Source organism: Bos mutus, chromosome 1 (assembly GCF_027580195.1).
Source record: "Bos mutus isolate GX-2022 chromosome 1, NWIPB_WYAK_1.1, whole genome shotgun sequence".
Taxonomy (NCBI): Eukaryota; Metazoa; Chordata; class Mammalia; order Artiodactyla; family Bovidae; genus Bos; species Bos mutus.
In genome coordinates this window covers 10,395,417-10,414,754 of record NC_091617.1, presented here as the reverse complement: position 1 = coordinate 10,414,754, position 19,338 = coordinate 10,395,417, and the positions used below count along the sequence as shown (strand labels likewise).

Below are 19,338 nucleotides of genomic sequence, written 5' to 3'. Positions count from 1 at the left end.
GCGACCCCATGGACTGCAACACGTCAGGCCTCTCTGTCCCTCACCAGCTCCCAAAGTTTACTCAAGTTCATGTCCATTGTGTCAGCGATGCCATCCAGCCTTCTCATTCTCTGATGCTTTCTTCTCCTTCTGCCCTCAATCTTTCCCATCATCAGGGACTTTTCCAATGAGTCACGTGTTTGCATCAGATGACCAAAATACTGGAGTTTCAATTTCAGCCTCAGTCCTCCCAATGAGTGTTCAGGGTTGATTTCTGTTAAGATTGACTGGCTTGCTCTCCTTGAGGTCAAGGGGACTCTTAGGAATCTCCAGCACCATAGTTCGAAAGCATCAATTCTTCACCTGATCTTTAATGATTGATCATTAATCACTCTTTGGGAATGATTAATGAATCATAAAGAATGAGAAGATTAATAGAAACTTTATTCTTAAAGTTAAGAGAATGTAAATAAGTCAATATTTTTCATCACAGTGGAGAATATGTTGACTAATAATCAAATTTGAAAATTGAAATGATATGCTTCATCCCCAAAATATAATATTATTTTAGTGGTAAAAGCTTAATAAATGTATTTTTGAGTGCCCTATATGAAAATCTGAAAAAAAAAAAAAGCTCTCTATGAGGGAACATGATTTAGATTTATCGTATTGGTTTTTTTTTTTTTTTTTTTTTTTTCGTATTGGTGGTTTTTTTCAGTGTTAGTAGCTTTGTAATCCAGAGTAATTACAGAGTATAACTAAGTGGGTGACTATTAGATGAACCATGATTTCTCAATTGAACCTGTTAATTTAACAAGGGGTAAATGTCTAGTTCTTAACAATTATCTTAAAATACGTAATACCAATTGTGTTCTTCATAATACTTCACAAATACCCAGCCAACCCTTGCCAATTAGTTTAATTTGCTTAGTGGAATTTAAATAACCTTCATAAAATATTCTGTAAATATTCTGTAGATGTATCTAGTCATGTTATAAATAAGGAGATTAATCAAGCTGTAATACAAAGGAAAATTAGTTTTCTTTTGTAGAATTTCACTTGATTGGAAAAGGTAAATAATATGTGGTAGAGAAGTATTAAAGCTCCTTAATTAAAATAGGGTGTCTATTTTCCTGCTTTGATTCATTTTGGGGATGAAATCTATAAAGAAATGTATATGTAAGCAAACCCAGCTTTTTCTCCTTATATGATTCTAATGTTTTCTAGTTATCTAGCAATAGTGGCATGCATTTATATGTATGCATGCAAATATATGTATAATATATATGTCATGTTACTATATATATATATATATATATATATATATAGGACTCCTGCCTAGCAGGTTGAGGTGGTAAAGAACCCTCCTGCCAATGCAGGAGACACAAGAGATGCAGGTTTGATCCCTGGGTCATGAGGATCCTCTGGTAAAAGAATGGCCACCCACTCCAATATTCTTGCCTGGAGAATCCCATGGACAGGAGAACCTGTCTTCAAAATTTAAATAAATTTACCAGTTGCCAGTTGTTGATCTACATTTTTTTACAAAAGAATTTTGTAAGACAGACTAAAGACAGGAAGACTCAAAACTGAAAAACAGTGTCTCTCTAACATTTTTCATCTCTAAAACATAAACAATGTTCAGTCATCAAGGGTAGAGACTGTCATCAAAGATAGAGAAGTATCGTGAAATTGAATTTTCAGGTATTTTAGAATTAACAATGTCAAGAGAGTGCCTTAGGGTGATACTCACACATGAAGAATGAAAAGTGTCTGGTTGAGTTATTACAACTACACTTATGATTTTGTCATTTTACTACATCTTCCATTTGAATAAGATTATTTAAGAATGTGTGCATAGAATGTAAAATTGACTAAGGATCTTTATTAGCTCATGCAATATTAGGTGGTACAACTCAACCTTTTCATGAGAATAGCTAAAAGTTTGACAAAATAAACAATTATCTTATTGGTGATATGAGATATAACACAAATACTGGGGGAAAAAAATCAACTACCGAATGTTGATTTTGCTAAAAGGGCAAGCATATTCTGATTTGAAAAGAAAGAAAGAGAAAGAGAGAAAAAGAAAGAGTCTCAAAAATTGGCTGTTTTTAGATGTGCTTCTTAGGCAATGGAAACTTATGTTCAAGATAAGGACATAGCAAAGGTAGAAATCATGACCAACCGTTATGAATTTAGGGCTTCCCTGATGACTTAGTGGTAAAGAATCTCCCTACCATTGCAGGAGACAGAGGTGTGTGGGGGGGTGGGAGCTCCATCCCTGGTTCAGGAAGACCCCCTGGAGAAGTAAATGGCAACCCATTCCAGTATTCCTGCTTGGAAATCCCATGGGCAGATGAGACTTCTGGGTTACAGTCCATGGGGTTGCAAAAGAGTCAGACTTAGTGACTAAACAACAATAACAACATCACTAACTTAAGCAAATTTTTTTTAGGTGTAAACAAGGAACCAGCTAAAGGATCCATTCTACTTTACTTATTTTTTTCTAACTCTCCCTCCATTCCTCTCCACTCCTCCTTGTTAATATATATCTTAAGCTACTTACCCCCCAGATCTATACCATGAGATAAAAATGAGCTATAAGTTACATATCTCTAAAATGCAGACATATGGCCTTGTGTTGGAATACCAAAGTGATAGTTCATTTTTAGCAAGTAGAACTACAATGTATTTCTGTATATTAATTTCTTAGCCTACAAATTTAACAAATTAATTGATTAATTCTATCAATGTTTTTGGGAATGTCTTTAGAATTTTCTTTGTACAGTATCATGTCATCTAAACAGTGGCAGATTTAATGCCTTCTTCCCAATTTGGATTCTTTTTATTTATCTTTCTGATTGCTGTAACTAGTATTTCCCATACTATATTGCATAAAAGTGGTGAGAGTTAATATTTTTGTCTTGCTCCTGATCTTAGGAGAAATGTTAACAGCTTTTCATCACTGAGTATGATGTTAGCCCTGGGCTTATCGTATATGCCCTTTATTATTTTGAGATAGGTTCCCTCTATATCCACTTTATTGAGGGTTTCCTCATAAATGGATGTTAAATTTTGTCAAAAGCTTTTTCTGAATCTATTGAAATGATTATGTGATTTTTATTTTTCAAGTTTTTAGTGTGGTGTATCACATTGATTTGTGGATGTTAAACCATCCTTGCATCCCTGGAATATATCTCATTTTATCATGATGTATAATCATTTTACTGTATTGTTGAATTCAGTTTGCAAACATTTTGTTGTGGGTTTTCACATTTATGTTCACCAGTAATATTGGACTGCTATTTTCTTTCTGTATTTGTGTATGATTTTACCTGGTTTAGATATCATGGTGATGCTGGTCTTATAAAATGATTTCAAAAGCATTGCTTTCTTTCCAATATTTTGGAACAGTTTGAGGGATAAAGATGTTAATATTTCTCTAAATGTTTGCTAGAATGTCTTCTGATCTTGTACTTTACTTTGCTGGGACTTTTATGATTATTTATTCAACTTCATTATTGGTAATTAGTCAGTTCATATTTTGTATTTCTTCTTTTTCTACTCTCCTTCTTTTCTTCCTTTTCCCTCCTTCCTTCATATAACTTTCTCTCTTTCTTTTTCTCCCTCGTTCAGTTGATATACTTTGGTGTATGGGGTTCTCTACCTCACTTATATTTCTATAGTTTATTCCCACAGAGAACATCAGATCAGTATGGCCACATTTAGAGGCCTCACTGTTTGTTTTATTGGGTCCAAAGAGCCATCTAAACAAGCATGTTTAGAAATCTTAGAAAACAAAAATACACGTTACCAAAACTTTCATAAGATATTCCTTCATTTTTTAAAGATTGAGGTGTTATAATAAATTTAAGCAATTTAGATTATTTATGACAACCCAGAAATAATTGTTACTCTTTATTTCCCATTGGATAGCCAGTATTTACAAGAATAAAATCCCCTCACTCTTTAAAATTATTTGTGCCAGAGAAGATACTCAAAAAACAAAATAATATTTGAAAAAATATACCCTGTTTTTGTGTACATACATCAGAAATTCTATACAATGGTAAATTTCCAGCAGAAACTCAGGTATCAGCTTTCTTTGAAGAAGCTGTATGTGAAACAAATTGATTTCAATTGGAATTATTTCACTTTCCCCCACAAACCACTTAGAGTCAATTAATAGTCATTTATTTTGCTTTAAAGTTGAAATAAAACAATGTTAATACATAGAAATACACAGTCTGGTGTGCTAGCTGACATTTCTGATCTGTTATTCCTGTGAAAACACAAAAAATGATATAATCATCATTAGCATTTTTATTTTTTAAGACTTAAACCTTTATCCACAAGCAGAAAAGGCTGCTGAGAATTAAAATGATTTTCTAGATATGTTGATACCATTTTATTTTTTTCTGCTAGGCTTTTCTACAATCAATGCTTTGTCTATGTCACAGTTTTGAAGTATTCAAAGTCAGTGACTTCCTGACTCTTGATCCTGCACTGCTGTGGATATTTATAATAGTATTAATCCTTCCATAAACCATGACTTCTTAATTTTTAACTCAGAATTATGACTGAACTGGCATTTGCCCAAAATGAGGTAAATAAAGGGAATAGGAATTCTACCAACATCCTTTAGCAAAGATCCAAATTCTTTCCTCTTTTATAGTCCTCACCATATACATAAAATAGCAATTTATAACATGGACATATGGGTTTGTTAATAAACTTGAATCTTACTCTAGGCAAGGGCAATAATGGTCTCTCAAATAGCAGTTAGTTTGGGCAATGTGACTTGGGAACATTATCCTCAAGTAATTTTTTTCATGTATTGAAAGAATTATTACAGGCATGATTGAACAAGTTAAGTACCGTGGTCACAGAGATCAGGGACTCACTGTATTTCATAATGTCAGAGAGAACTCATTGCCAGTAGAGCAATGTGAGTGACACCTTTAAGCATTGAGTCACATTGAATTGGTGAAAATTCATGTGTACAGACAAAGCTATATACTTTTTGTCTCATTTAGCACATTTTAAAAAGGGAGTCAAAGATAAACAATAATGTGGTAAAAAGTAAATAATAAATAATAAACGTGGTCATTTATTTTCTCTGACTTTAATTCTCAACATTAATAAGTTGTTTCCTAATTAATATGAAATATTTTGGTTCATATAAAAGAGTTTGTAAAGCAAACTCCTCAGTTAAGCATCTTCTTCACCCAAAAATTGTTCTTTATGGAAATTTGTAAGCTAAATTTGTTTAAATTGGCCTGACTGATCACATAGCGGAGCTCAATAAATAGTTCTGGTTGAATATTATTAGAATATTTGAGAAAAATTAAGCCCTCTTTGAAACATAACAAATGTTTCAGGACAGGAAAATAGACATTCACTAATCAAACTTTCTCTTTTTTTGATAAAAACTGTGTTTATGGGGCATAGCTTTTCGAAAAACTGTTAATGAGGCTAAGAACTGGAACTTAAATTTCTGTCTGTTAAACATTGGTAAACGAGTTTCTTGAATTTGTTTTCACGACGTGCATATACAATAGCACGTATTTCCATAGATACGTTGGTGATTTTATTTACAATCGATTTTCAGTTTTTATTTTTAGTATTCTTTCCTGTATTAGTCTTTTTATAGCAAAGCATGTAGCCCTGGAAAACAGTCTTGGCAACTAGTGGTCATAAACTAAATTTTATTTCAAATTCAATTCACTTATGAGATTTCAATATTTATAGAAAATAACCCCCTAAAATTTTGAACCCTTTTAATAAAATAAAGTAACATTTTCCCACTTATCATAAGACAGTTTCACTTGAAAACTGCTTTATGTGGAAGAAATTTTGGGGGAAATAGGGAATAAAGTTCTCCGTAACAGGTGCTGTTTTGTCCTGTCTCTGGCTCTTTGAGTTTCACTCTAGTGTATACAAGGGCTTCCCGGGTGGTGCTAGTGGTAAAGAACCTGCCTGCCAATGCAGGAGATGTAAGAGATTCTGGGTTTAATCCTTGGGTCGGCAAGATCCCCTGGATAAGAGAATGGCTACCCACTCCAGTATTCTTGCCTGGAGAATCCCCATGGACAGAGGAGCCTGGTGGGCTACAGTCCATGGGGTCATAAAAAGTCAGACACGACTGAGTGACTAACACACACACTAGTATATATACTAATGGTTTCTTTCTGAGAGAGAAGTCAAGCTTCTCTGGACTTAAGAGCAAGCTGCATGTGCAAAAATGGATAGAGTTGCTGAAGAGTTAATAGGAAGCTGGATCTCCTTGGAACAATAAGGAAAGGGAGTTAGTGAGTAAATATCCATCTTTTCCTCTTCTCAGATGGGTAACTCACACACAGTCCCCATGCCCTATCCCAGCCATCCCAAGACAGATCCATTCCCAGTTGCCCACCCTGGTAGCTTAATTTTTAACACTCCCTGTATTGTCTTCTTCTTCTTCTTTTTTTCTACCTCATTTTCTTACTCCCCAGTGAACTCTTCCTAGGATTATACTCCATATGACCCAGTCTGGAGTAATTCTAGCAAACATTCTGAAAATAGTCTGAATGTGAAGATGTTTTATAGTGATTTGGCTTCTCTATCCATGGGATTTTCCAGGCAAGAATACTGGAGTGATAATGATTAGATTTTAATAGAACAGTTAATCAGACTCTTTCCCGACACAAGTCATGAGCAAAGGATAATAGTCAGATAGTGAAAGGCAGATTACATCATCATTATTGATACAGATAATTCTGCATTATACAGATTATACTTGAGGGCAACAGACCTTCCTGAGAGCCAAACCAGGATCTTATAAATTACTCAGCCAAGCTTAGACAGAGCATTATCTCCACAGCAAAACCACCCATCCCTCCCTGGCTTGCTCCTTTGCCTCTGCTACTCCTGGGGGCAGGAACACTTTAACACCAATTGAAAGCAGGTAATATTCTAGCTGGGAAAGATTGAAGGTGAGAGAAGGGGACAACAGAGGATGAGACAGTTGGGTGGCATCACCGATTCAATGGACATGAGTTTGAGTAAACTCCAGGAGTTGGTGATGGAGAGGGAAGCCTGGTGTGCTGCGGTTCATGGGGTTGCAAAGAGTTGGACATGACTGAGCAACTGAACTGAACTGAACTGAATATTCTAGCAGGAAGAGAGAAGAAGTGAATTGAGCATGGCCAGGTTAGTAGTTCCAGATTTGCTAGTGGGAATTTATTCTGCCATTTTGTGGGCAGGAATGAATGAAGAGAAAGAAGACTCTCATGTGGAGCTTCTGCTTCATGGAAGGAAAAAAAAAAATTAAATCAAAACTGACCAATCTGGTTCTATGATGGGACCAGATTTATTTATCTGGTCTTGCCTGGTCTTTGTTGTGGCATGCATGTGGGACTTAGCTCCCTGACCAGGGATTGAACTCAGCCCCTGCTTTGAGTGTGTGGACTTCTTAATCACTGTACCACAAAGGAATTCTCTTCCCCTGCCCCCCACCCAACCTTTTTTTTTTTTTTTTTCAGATTTTTAAGTTTTTTGTTTTTTTTGGTTTTTTAAATCTACCATTCAGTTTTGTGTTTCAAGAAATTTGACAGTGCTCGCTTCGGCAGCACATATACTAAAATTGGAACGATACAGAGAAGATTAGCATGGCCCCTGCGCAAGGATGACACGCAAATTCGTGAAGCGTTCCATATTTTTAGACCGATAATCGGAAGCAGGAGACTTAAGTCCAAACCCTGACTCCAGGGAACTCCTGACTCCAAGGAACATTCATTGACAGGAGCTCATCAAATGCCTCCATACCGACACTGAAACCAAGCATCACACAAGGGCCAATAAGTTCCAGGGCAAGACATACCAAGCAAATTCTCCAGCAACAAAGGAACACAGCCCTGAGCTTCAAGATATAGGCTGCCCAAAGTCACCCCAAAACTATAGACATCTCATAACTCATTACTGGACATTTCATTGCACTCCAGAGAGAAGAAATACAGCTCCACCCACCAGAACACCGACACAAGCTTCCCTAACCAGGAAACCTTGACAAGCCACCTGTACAAACCCACACACAGTGAGGAAACAATAAAGAGAACTCCACAAACTGCCAGAATACAGAAAGGACACCCCAAACTCAGCAATTTAAACAAGATGAAGAGACAGAGGAATACTCAGCAGATAAAGGAACAGGATAAATGCCCACCAAACCAAACAAAAGAGGAAGAGATAGGGAATCTACCTGATAAAGAATTCCGAATAATGATAGTGAAATTGATCCAAAATCTTGAAACTAAAATGGAATCACAGATAAATAGCCTGGAGACAAGGATTGAGAAGATGCAAGAAAGGTTTAACAAGGACCTAGAAGAAATAAAAGAGAGTCAATATATAATGAATAATGCAATAAGTGAAATTAAAACCACTCTGGAGGCAACAAATAGTAGAATAACAGAGGCAGAAGACAGGATTAGTGAATTAGAAGATAGAACGGTAGAAATAAATGAATCAGAGAGGATAAAAGAAAAACGAATTAAAAGAAATGAGGACAATCTCAGAGACCTCCAGGACAATATTAAACGCTACAACATTCGAATCATAGGGGTTCCAGAAGAAGAAGACAAAAAGAAAGACCATGAGAAAATACTTGAGGAGATAATAGTGGAAAACTTCCTAAAATGGGGAAGGAAATAATCACCCAAGTCCAAGAAACCCAGAGAGTACCAAACAGGATAAACCCAAGGAGAAACACCCCAAGACACATATTAATCAAATTTACAAAGATCAAACACAAAGAACAAATATTAAAAGCAGCAAGGGAAAAACAACAAATAACACACAAGGGAATTCCCATAAGGATAACAGCTGATCTTTCAATAGAAACTCTTCAAGCCAGGAGGAATGGCAAGACATACTTAAAATGATGAAAGAAAATAACCTACAGCCCAGATTATTGTACCCAGCAAGGATCTCATTCAAGTATGAAGGAGAAATCAAAAGCTTTTCAGACAAGCAAAAGCTGAGAGAATTCTGCACCACCAAACCAGCTCTCCAACAAATACTAAAGGATATTCTCTAGACAGGAAACACAAAAACGGTGTATAAACTCAACCCAAAACAATAAAGTAAATGGCAACGGGAACATACTTATCAGTAATTACCTTAAATGTAAATGGGTTGAATGCCCCAACCAAAAGACAAAGACTGGCTGAATGGATACAAAAACAAGACCCTACATATGTTGTCTACAAGAGACCCACCTCAAAACAGGGGACACATACAGACTGAAAGTGAAGGGCTGGAAAAAGATTTTCCATGCAAATAGGGACCAAAAAAGAAAGCAGGAGTAGCAATACTCATATCAGATAAAATAGACTTTAAAACAAAGGCTGTGAAAAAGAGACAAAGAAGGTCACTACATAATGATCAAAGGATCAATCCAAGAAGAAGATATAACAATTATAAATATATATGCACCCAACACGGGAGCACCACAGTACATAAGACAAATGCTAACAAGTATGAAAGGAGAAATTAACAATAACACAATAATAGTGGGAGACTTTAATACCCCACTTACACCTATGGATAGATCAACTAAACAGAAAATTAACAAGGAAACACAAACTTTAAATGATACAATAGACCAGTTAGACCTAATTGATATCTATAGGTCATTTCATCCCAAAACAATGAATTTCACCTTTTTCTCAAGCGCACATGGAACCTTCTCCAGGATAGATCACATGCTGGGCCATAAAGCTAGCCTTGTAAATTCAAAAAAATAGAAATCATTCCAAGCATTTTTTCTGAACACAATGCAGTAAGATTAGATCTCAATTACAGGAGAAAAACTATTAAAAATCCCAACATATGGAGGCTGAACAACACGCTGCTGAATAACCAACAAATCACAGAAGAAATCAAAAAAGAAATAAAAATTTGCATAGAAACGAATGAAAATGAAAACACAACAACCCAAAACCTGTGGGACACGGTAAAAAGCAGTCCTAAGGGGGAAAGTTCATAGCAATACAGGCACACCTCAAGAAACAAGAAAAAGTCAAATAAATAACCTAACTCTACACCTAAAGCAACTAGAAAAGGAAGAAATGAAGAACCCCAGGGTTAGTAGAAGGAAAGAAATCTTAAAAATTAGAGCAGAAATAAATGCAAAAGAAACAAAAGAGACCATAGCAAAAATCAACAAAACCAAAAGCTGGTTCTTTGAAAGGATAAATAAAATTGACAAACCATTAGCCAGACTCATCAAGAAACAAAGGGAGAAAAATCAAATCAACAAAATTAGAAACGAAAATGGAGAGATCACAACAGACAACACAGAAATACAAAGGATCATAAGAGACTACTATCAACAATTATATGCCAATAAAATGGACAACGTGGAAGAAATGGACAAATTCTTAGAAAAAGTACAACTTTCCAAAACTGGACCAGGAAGAAATAGAAAATCTTAACAGACCCATCACAAGCATGGAAATTGAAACTGTAATCAAAAATCTTCCAGCAAACAAAAGCCCCGGTCCAGACGGCTTCACAGCTGAATTCTACCAAAAATTTAGAGAAGAGCTGACACCTATCCTGCTCAAACTCTTCCAGAAAATTGCAGAGGAAGGTAAACTTCCAAACTCATTCTATGAGGCCACCATCACCCTAATACCAAAACCTGACAAAGATCCCACAAAAAGAAAACTACAGGCCAATATCACTGATGAACATAGATGCAAAAATCCTTAACAAAATTCTAGCAATCAGAATCCAACAACACATTAAAAAGATCATACACCATGATCAAGTGGGCTTTATCCCAGGGATGCAAGGATTCTTCAATATCCATAAATCAATCAATGTAATACACCACATTAACAAATTGAAAAATAAAACCATATGATTATCTCAATAGATGCAGAGAAAGCCTTTGACAAAATTCAACATCCATTTATGATAAAAACTCTCCAGAAAGCAGGAATAGAAGGAACATACCTCAACATAATAAAAGCTATATATGACAAACCCACAGCAAACATTATCCTCAATGGTGAAAAATTGAAAGCATTTCCTCTAAAGTCAGGAACAAGACAAGGGTGCCCACTTTCACCATTACTATTCAACATAGTTTTGAAGTTTTGGCCACAGCAATCAGAGCAGAAAAAGAAATAAAAAGGAATCCAAATTGGAAAGAAGAAGTAAAACTCTCACTATTTGCAGATGACATGATCCTCTACATAGAAAACCCTAAAGAATCCACCAGAAAATTACTAGAAATAATCAATGACTACAGTAAAGTTGCAGGATATAAAATCAACACACAGAAATCCCTTGCATTCCTATACACTAATAATGAGAAAACAGAAAGAGAAATTAAGGAAACAATTCCATTCACCATTGCAACGGAAAGAATAAAATACTTAGGAATATATCTACCTAAAAGAAACTAAAGACCTATATATAGAAAACTCTAAAACACTGGTGAAAGAAATCAAAGAGGACACTAATAGATGGAGAAATATACCATGTTCATGGATTGGAAGAATCAATATAGTGAAAATGAGTATACTACCCAAAGCAATTTATAGATTCAACGCAATCCCTATCAAGCTACCAACAGTATTCTTCACAGAGCTAGAACAAATAATTTCACAATTTGTATGGAAATACAAAAACCTCGAATAGCCAAAGCGATCTTGAGAAAGAAGAATGGAACTGGAGGAATCAACCTACCTGACTTCAGGCTCTACTACAAAGCCACAGTTATCAAGACAGTATGGTACTGGCACAAAGACAGAAATATTGATCAATGGAATAAAATAGAAAGCCCAGAGATAAATCCACGCACATATGGACACCTTATCTTTGACAAAGGAGGCAAGAATATACAATGGATTAAAGACAATCTCTTTAACAAGTGGTGCTGGGAAATCTGGTCAACCACTTGTAAAAAGAATGAAACTAGACCACTTTCTAACACCATACACAAAAATAAACTCAAAATGGATTAAAGATCTAAACATAAGACCAGAAACTATAAAACTCCTAGAGGAGAACATACCCAAAACACTCCCGACATACATCACAGCAGGATCCTCTATGACCCACCTCCCAGAATATTGAAATAAAAGCAAAAATAAACAAATGGGACCTAATTAACCTTAAAAGCTTCTGCACATCAAAGGAAACTATTAGCAAGGTGAAAAGACAGCCTTCAGAATGGGAGAAAATAATAGCAAATGAAGCAACTGACAAACAACTAATCTCAAAAATATACAAGCAACTCCTACAGCTCAACTCCAGAAAAATAAACGACCCAATCAAAAAATGGGCCAAAGAACTAAATAGACATTTCTCCAACAAAGACATACAGATGGCTAACAAACACATGAAAAGATGCTCAACATCACTCATTATCAGAGAAATGCAAATCAAAACCACTATGAGGTACCATCTCACACCAGTCAGAATGGCTCTGATCCAAAAAGTCTACAAATAATAAATGCTGGAGAGGGTGTGGAGAAAAGGGAACCCTTTACACTGTTGGTGGGAATGCAAACTAGTACAGCCACTATGGAGAACAGTGTGGAGATTCCTTAAAAACTGGAAATAGAACTGCCTTATGATCCAGCAACCCCACTGCTGGGCATACACACTGAGGAAACCAGAAGGGAAAGAGACACGTGTACCCCAATGTTCATTGCAGCACTGTTTATAATAGCCAAGACATGGAAGCAACCTAGATGTCCATCAGCAGATGAATGGATAAGAAAGCTGTGGTACATATACACAATGGAGTATTACTCAGCCATTAAAAAGAATACATTTGAATCAGTTCTAATGAGGTGGATGAAACTGGAGCCTATTATACAGAGTGAAGTAAGCCAGAAGGAAAAACATAAATACAGTATACTAACGCATATATATGGAATTTAGAAAGATGGTAACAATTTTTGTGCGAGACAGCAAAAAGAGACACTGATGTATAGAACAGTCTTATGGACTCTGTGGGAGAGGGAGAGGGTGGGAAGATTTGGGAGAATGGCAATGAAACGTGTAAAATATCATGTAGGAAACGAGTTGCCAGTCCAGGTTCGATGCATGATGCTGGATGCTTGGGGCTGGTGCACTGGGACGGCCCAGAGGGATGGTATGGGGGAGGAAAGAGGGGAGGGTTCGGGATGGGGAACACATGTATACCTGTGGCGGATTCATTTTGATATTTGGCAAAACTAATACAATTATGTAAAGTTTAAAAATAAAATTAGAGAGAAAAAAAAAAAAAAAAAAAGAAATTTGACATTGGGATCATCAATCTTTTAAGAAAAATATAACCCTTCACCTGACACTTCACAAAAGCCTTGAGAAATGATCAAAATGAAAACAACAACACGATAATAGTTTCATCATTACAGTGTATAACTTTTCCAATTAGGTAAGGTTTTAACGATTGGTATTTCTGAATACCTCGATCCATAAAGACTGTGAAATATTAATAAAAATACTAAATTCCACATCATTCTGTAATTGTAACTGTACAGAGTTAGAGAAAAGGCATATATTGCCTTACCTTTTGATTTCTTCTGTGCCTTCAAGTTAAAGGACTGCATTTTAAAAAGAAAATTGGTTCCCTGTTTGTAAAGATGATTGTGCTTTTCTTTTTGATCATACAATTCACTGTTACTATAGACATATGGGACTTAGCAGCAGCAGCAGCAGCAGCAGCATAGACATGTGTAACTTGGAACAATTACTTTGAAAACACTAAAAGCTACATTCAGTTCAGTTCAGTCACTTAGTCGTGTCTGACTCTTTGTGACCCCATGAAACAGAGCATGCCAGGCCTCCTTGTCCATCACCAACTCCCAGAGTTCACCCAAACTCATGTCCATTGAGTTGGTGATGCCATCCAACCATCTTATTCTCTGTCGTCCCCTTCTCCTCCTGCCCTCAATCTTTCCCAGCATCAGGGACTTTTCAAATGAGTCAGCTCTTTGCATCAGGTGGCCAAAGTATTGGAGTTTCAGCTTCAACATCAGTCCCTCCAGTGAATATACAGGACTGATCTCCTTTAGGATGGACAGGTTGTATCTCCTTGCAGTTCAAGGGACTCTCAAGAGTCCTCTCCAACACCACAGTTCAAAAGCATCAATTCTTCGGCTCAGCTTTCTTTGTAGGCCAGCTCTCACATCCATACATGGCCACTGGAAAAATCGTAGCCTTGACTAGATGGACCTTTGTTGACAAAGTAATGTCTCTGCTTTTTAATATGCTGTCTAGGGACTAGAATGCAAAAGTAGGAAGTCAAGAAACACTTGGAGTAACAGGCAAATTTGGCCTTGGAATACAGAATGAAGCAGGGCAAAGAGTAATAGAGTTTTCCCAAGGGAACGCACTAGTCATAGCAAACACCCTCTTCCAACAACACAAGAGAAGACTCTACACATGGACATCACCAGATGGTCAACACTGAAATCAGATTGATTATATTCTTTGCAGCCAAAGATGAAGAAGCTCTATACAGTCAGCAAAAATAAGACCAGGAGCTGACTGTGGCTCAGATCATGAATTTATTGCCAAATTCAGACTTAAATTGAAGAAAGTAGGGAAAACCACTAGACTATTCAGGTATGACCTAAATCAAATCCCTTGTGATTATACAGTGGAAGTGAGAAACAGATTTAAGGGACTAGATCTGATAGAGTGCCTGATGAACTATGGACAGAAGTTCGTGACATTGTATAGGAGACAGGGAACAAGACCATCCCCATGGAAAAGAAATGCAAAAAAGCAAAATGGCTGTCTGGGGAGGCCTTACAAATAGCTGGGAAAAGAAGAGAAGAGAAAAGCACAGGAGAAAAGGAAAGATATAAACATCTGAATGCAGAGTTCCAAAGAATAGCAAGGAGAGATAAGAAAGCCTTCCTCAGTGATCAATGCAAAGAAATAGAGGAAAACAACAGAATGGGAAAGACTAGAGATCTCTTCAAGAAAATTAGAGATATCAAGGGAACATTTCATGCAAAGATGAGCACAATAAAGGATAGAAATGGTAATGCTTCTAACAGAAGCAGAAGATACTAAGAAGAGGTGGCAAAAATACACAGAACAACTGTACAAAAAAGAGCTTCATGACCAAGATAATCATGATGGTGTGATCACTCACCTAGAGCCAGACATCCTGGAATATGAAATCAAGTAGGCCTTAGAAAGAATCACTACTAACAAAGCTAGTGGAGGTGATGGAATTCCAGTGGAGCTATTTCAAATCCTGAAAGATGATGCTGTGAAAGTGCTGCACTCAATATGCCAGCAAATTTGGAAAACAGCAGTGGCCACAGGACTGCAAAAGATCAGTTTTCACTTCAATCCCAAAGAAAGGCAATGCCAAAGAATGCTCAAACTACCGCACAATTGCACTCATCTCACATGCTAGTAAAGTAACGCTCAAAATTCTGCAAGCCAGGCTTCAGCAGTATGTGAACCGTGAACTTCCAGATGTTCAAGCTGGTTTTAGAAAAGGCAGAGGAACCAGAGATCAAATTGCCAACATCCACTGGATCTTAGAAAAAGCAAGAGAGTTCCAGAAAACATCTATTTCTGTTTTATTGAGTATGCCAAAGCCTTTGACTGTGTAGATCACAATAAACTGTGGAAAATTCTTCAAGAGCTGGGAATACCAGACCACCTGACCTGCCTCTTGAGAAACCTATATGCAGGTCAGGAAGCAACAGTTAGAACTGGACCTGGAACAACAGACTGGTTCCAAATAGGAAAAGGAGTAGGTCAAGGCTGTATACTGTCATCCTGCTTATTTAACTTATATGCAGAGTACATCATGAGAACACTAAGCTGGAAGCAGCACAAGCTGGAGTCAAGATTTCCAGGAGAAATATCAATAACCTCAGATATGCACATGACACCACTCTTATGGTAGAAAGTGAAGAGGAACTCAAAAGCTCCTTGATGAAAGTGAAAGAAGAGAGTGAAAAAGTTGGCTTAAAGCTCAACATTCAGAAACTAAGATCATGGCATCTGGTCCCATCACTTCATGGGAAATAGATGGGGAACAGTGGAAACAGTGTCAGACTTTATTTTTGGGGGCTCCAAAATCACTGCAGATGGTGACTGCAGCCATGAAATTGAAAGACACTTACTCCTTGGAAGGAAAGTTATGACCAACCTAGGCAGCATATTAAAAAGCATAGACATTACTTTGCCAACAAAGGTCCGTCTAGCCAAGGCTATGGTTTTTCCAGTAGTCACGTATGGATGTGAGAGTTGGACTGTGAAGAAAGCTGAGTGCCAAATAATTGATGCTTTCATACTGTGTTTTTGGAGAAGGTTCTTGAGAGTCCTTTGGACTGCAAGGAGATCCAACCAGTCCATTTTAAAGGAGATCAGTCCTTGGTGTTCTTTGGAAGGATTGATGCTAAAGCTGAAACTCCAATATTTGGCCACCTTGTGCGAAGAGTTGATTCATTGGAAAAGACTCTGATGCTGGGAGGGATTGGGGGCTGGAGGAGAAAGGGGATGAGGACAGAGGAGACAGAGGATGAAATGGCTGGATGGCATCACCGACTCGATGGACGTGAGTTTGAGTGAACTCCGGTAGTTGGTGATGAACAGGGAGGTCTGGCATGCTGCAATTCCTGGGGTCGCAAAGAGTCGGACATGATTGAGTGACTGAACTGAATTGAACTAGGTTGGTTATAATTTTCCTTCCAAGAAGTATGCATCTTTTAATTTCTTGGTTGCAATCACCATCTGCAGTAATTTTGGAAAAGCTACATTGGTCTGCTCTAATTTTCTATATGGGTTTCTCTTGTGGTTCAGCTGGTAAAGAATCTGCCTACAGTGTGGGAGACCTGTGTTTGATCCCTGGGTTGGGAAGATCCCCTTGAGAGGGGAAGGCTACACACTCCAGTATTCTGGCCTGGAGAATGCTTTCAATCTATGAAATAAAGTGTTTAATTTTTTTTTCTATAGCATTGCAGAAAATAAAATGTATATATTTTCAATTCTTTAAAATTTAAGTCACACTGTAAATCGTTTACGTATTTTAATCTGCATTTTCTCTGTAAATGTAAATTAACAATTTATCCTTGCTTTTTCACACTATTTCCCAATATTTTTCCTTCTTTAGTCACTGTATGACTATAACTGTTTTTCTTTTCCTCTTCTTACTTTCCTTTATTTTTCTGTTACTTCTTTCTTACCTTCTTTGTTTTATTCTTCCTTGTTGCACTTTTTGTTCATTTGCTTTTTATCTCACTCTCTCCCTACCTCCTGCCTTTCCTTCCTGCTTTTATCTTTCTTTTATCAAATTTTTATTTTTACCACCCCACATATTTATTTTTAAGTCCTCATAATATTGTATTTTTATAAAATATTTTAATCTCTTTTCAAATAGTCATTGCCCATTGAAAAATCATTAAATTTCTTTTATTAAAAACAGAATCTCATCTTTTTCTCTCTTATTCCCTTATATTTCTCTGTTAATTTAATTACTTCTCATGTTTTTTCACATATATATATTTATATGCACATATACATGCACATTTTCTATTTAAAAATTTAGCCATTGAAAAGCACATTTACACATTGGAACACATATTTACAAGACTTCACTAGGAGAGTAGAAAGCTGATACTGCTTCATGTGGTGATTTTGGATAGTCACTCATCTGTCTAACCTGGAGCTGCGTTTCACCCTGTCCACTTCTCTGTATGGCTCTGAGTTAGAGATGATCTAAGAGACATCATCATGAGTTTGGGAAGTTGGAGTAAAACAGGAGCCATTTTATGAAGGTTTCACAGTTACATGAGATGAGAGCCAGATGCAGAGGTCTTGGTGGATTCCAGCTTGTCATAACTTCCTCCTATCAGTTGTCCAGCCCCTTTCCCCCAGGGCCCTTATGACCAACAAGGGACCCAGGCCCACCAAGGGGTGCAGAGGCACAGCTCCCACTGGCTCTCCTTTGTAGTGCCTCTGGGGTCTCTGGACCAGCCAGAAAGCTTAAACTTACTTCCAAAACATTGATGAGTAACTTTTCTTTGATTCTTTAGCTTTACTTTCCAGACCTTATCTTCCCATCCCCTCCTCCAAGTGTGTGTGATTGACCTCCTGCAATTCTTTATTCAGAACATTCATAGTGATTATGCTTCCCGGAAAACATTTCCAAAATAAAGCTAAGAACTGGCACCCAATAGATCTGTAATGAAATCTCTTCTTTTTCTTATTCTATAGATGACACAGTCTGCTCTTATAATATAAAAATCTAAAGGAGGCTCTAGGGAACACAACAGTAGACTCATTCCTTTTATGCCAAGCTGTACAGAATCCAAGTAAATGATGCTATGTTCTAGATTTTAGAAATCAATCAGAATTCACAGCAAGGATTATCAAATAATGGTCATAATAATGCTATAAGGGAAACCATAGTCTTTACATAAAGAGGCAATGCCAAGCCTCATTGATTTTTCTTACCAATTAATATTCATTGAATCATCTTTCTGTAATTGCTATGATATCTAATGCCCACAGCAAGCTAATGGAGTAAACTGCTCACTTCAGGAAAAGAGTGTTTCTTAAAAGCTGCGAGTAATTGATTTTACAGGACAGAAAGCAATATATTTATGTATGTGCTTGAATAAATTTCTGGAAAATCATGATAACATATTTTAAAAATTAAGAAGAGTTAGAAGAAAATTGTTTGTTTGTTTGTTTTTGAATCTCTTCTATGGGGTTTATTATATATTAAAGGGAATGTCATCTTAATCTTGTTAACACAATAATTCACTAGATGGTTCCTGTCATGTCATTTAAGGATTATAATTCATGGGATAATATTTTGCTGATCACATGACTTGATCATAGATGAAATCCTCTCTTTTATAAAAAAAAGCTAATTATGAAAAATTAAGCTTTGACCAGTATCATAAGGAATTACTTGTATATATTTTCTAGGCCAAAGAAGATTTTACACTCAACCTGTAATGTGGCCATGAAAACCTTTAGATCAATTCTATGTGTTTGTGAATGTGACAGGGGTGTGTAAGAGGGAACTTCCCTGCTGGCCATTCTTCTTTGATGAATTTTGTTTTTATCCTTTCCCATCCTTCAGAGAAATAGTAATATCCTTGCAGGTTGATCAAAGATTTTCTTTATTGAAAGATTTTTGTGGGAAAAATGAAGCCAGTGGAACTTTAGTCTCACTTGCGGGTCTTGCTCTAAATCCAGGTGGGACTTTACAATAAGGAGAAAAGTGATGTGTAGACTGAGACAAAATTTTCCACAAACCTGTTTTATTTTGATATCATGAAATTCCCTTTTCTTTGCAACAGTTTC

The 19,338-nt window shown here is 36.6% G+C and overlaps 1 non-coding gene across 1 annotated transcript; it reads left to right on the top strand.

The window, feature by feature from the left end:
• The first annotated feature begins 7,576 nt into the window (after positions 1 to 7,576).
• LOC138989549 (U6 spliceosomal RNA) lies at positions 7,577 to 7,683 on the top strand. The gene has a single exon (XR_011465831.1). It is a non-coding gene; the product is annotated as a U6 spliceosomal RNA (small nuclear RNA).
• The last annotated feature ends 11,655 nt before the right edge of the window (positions 7,684 to 19,338 follow it).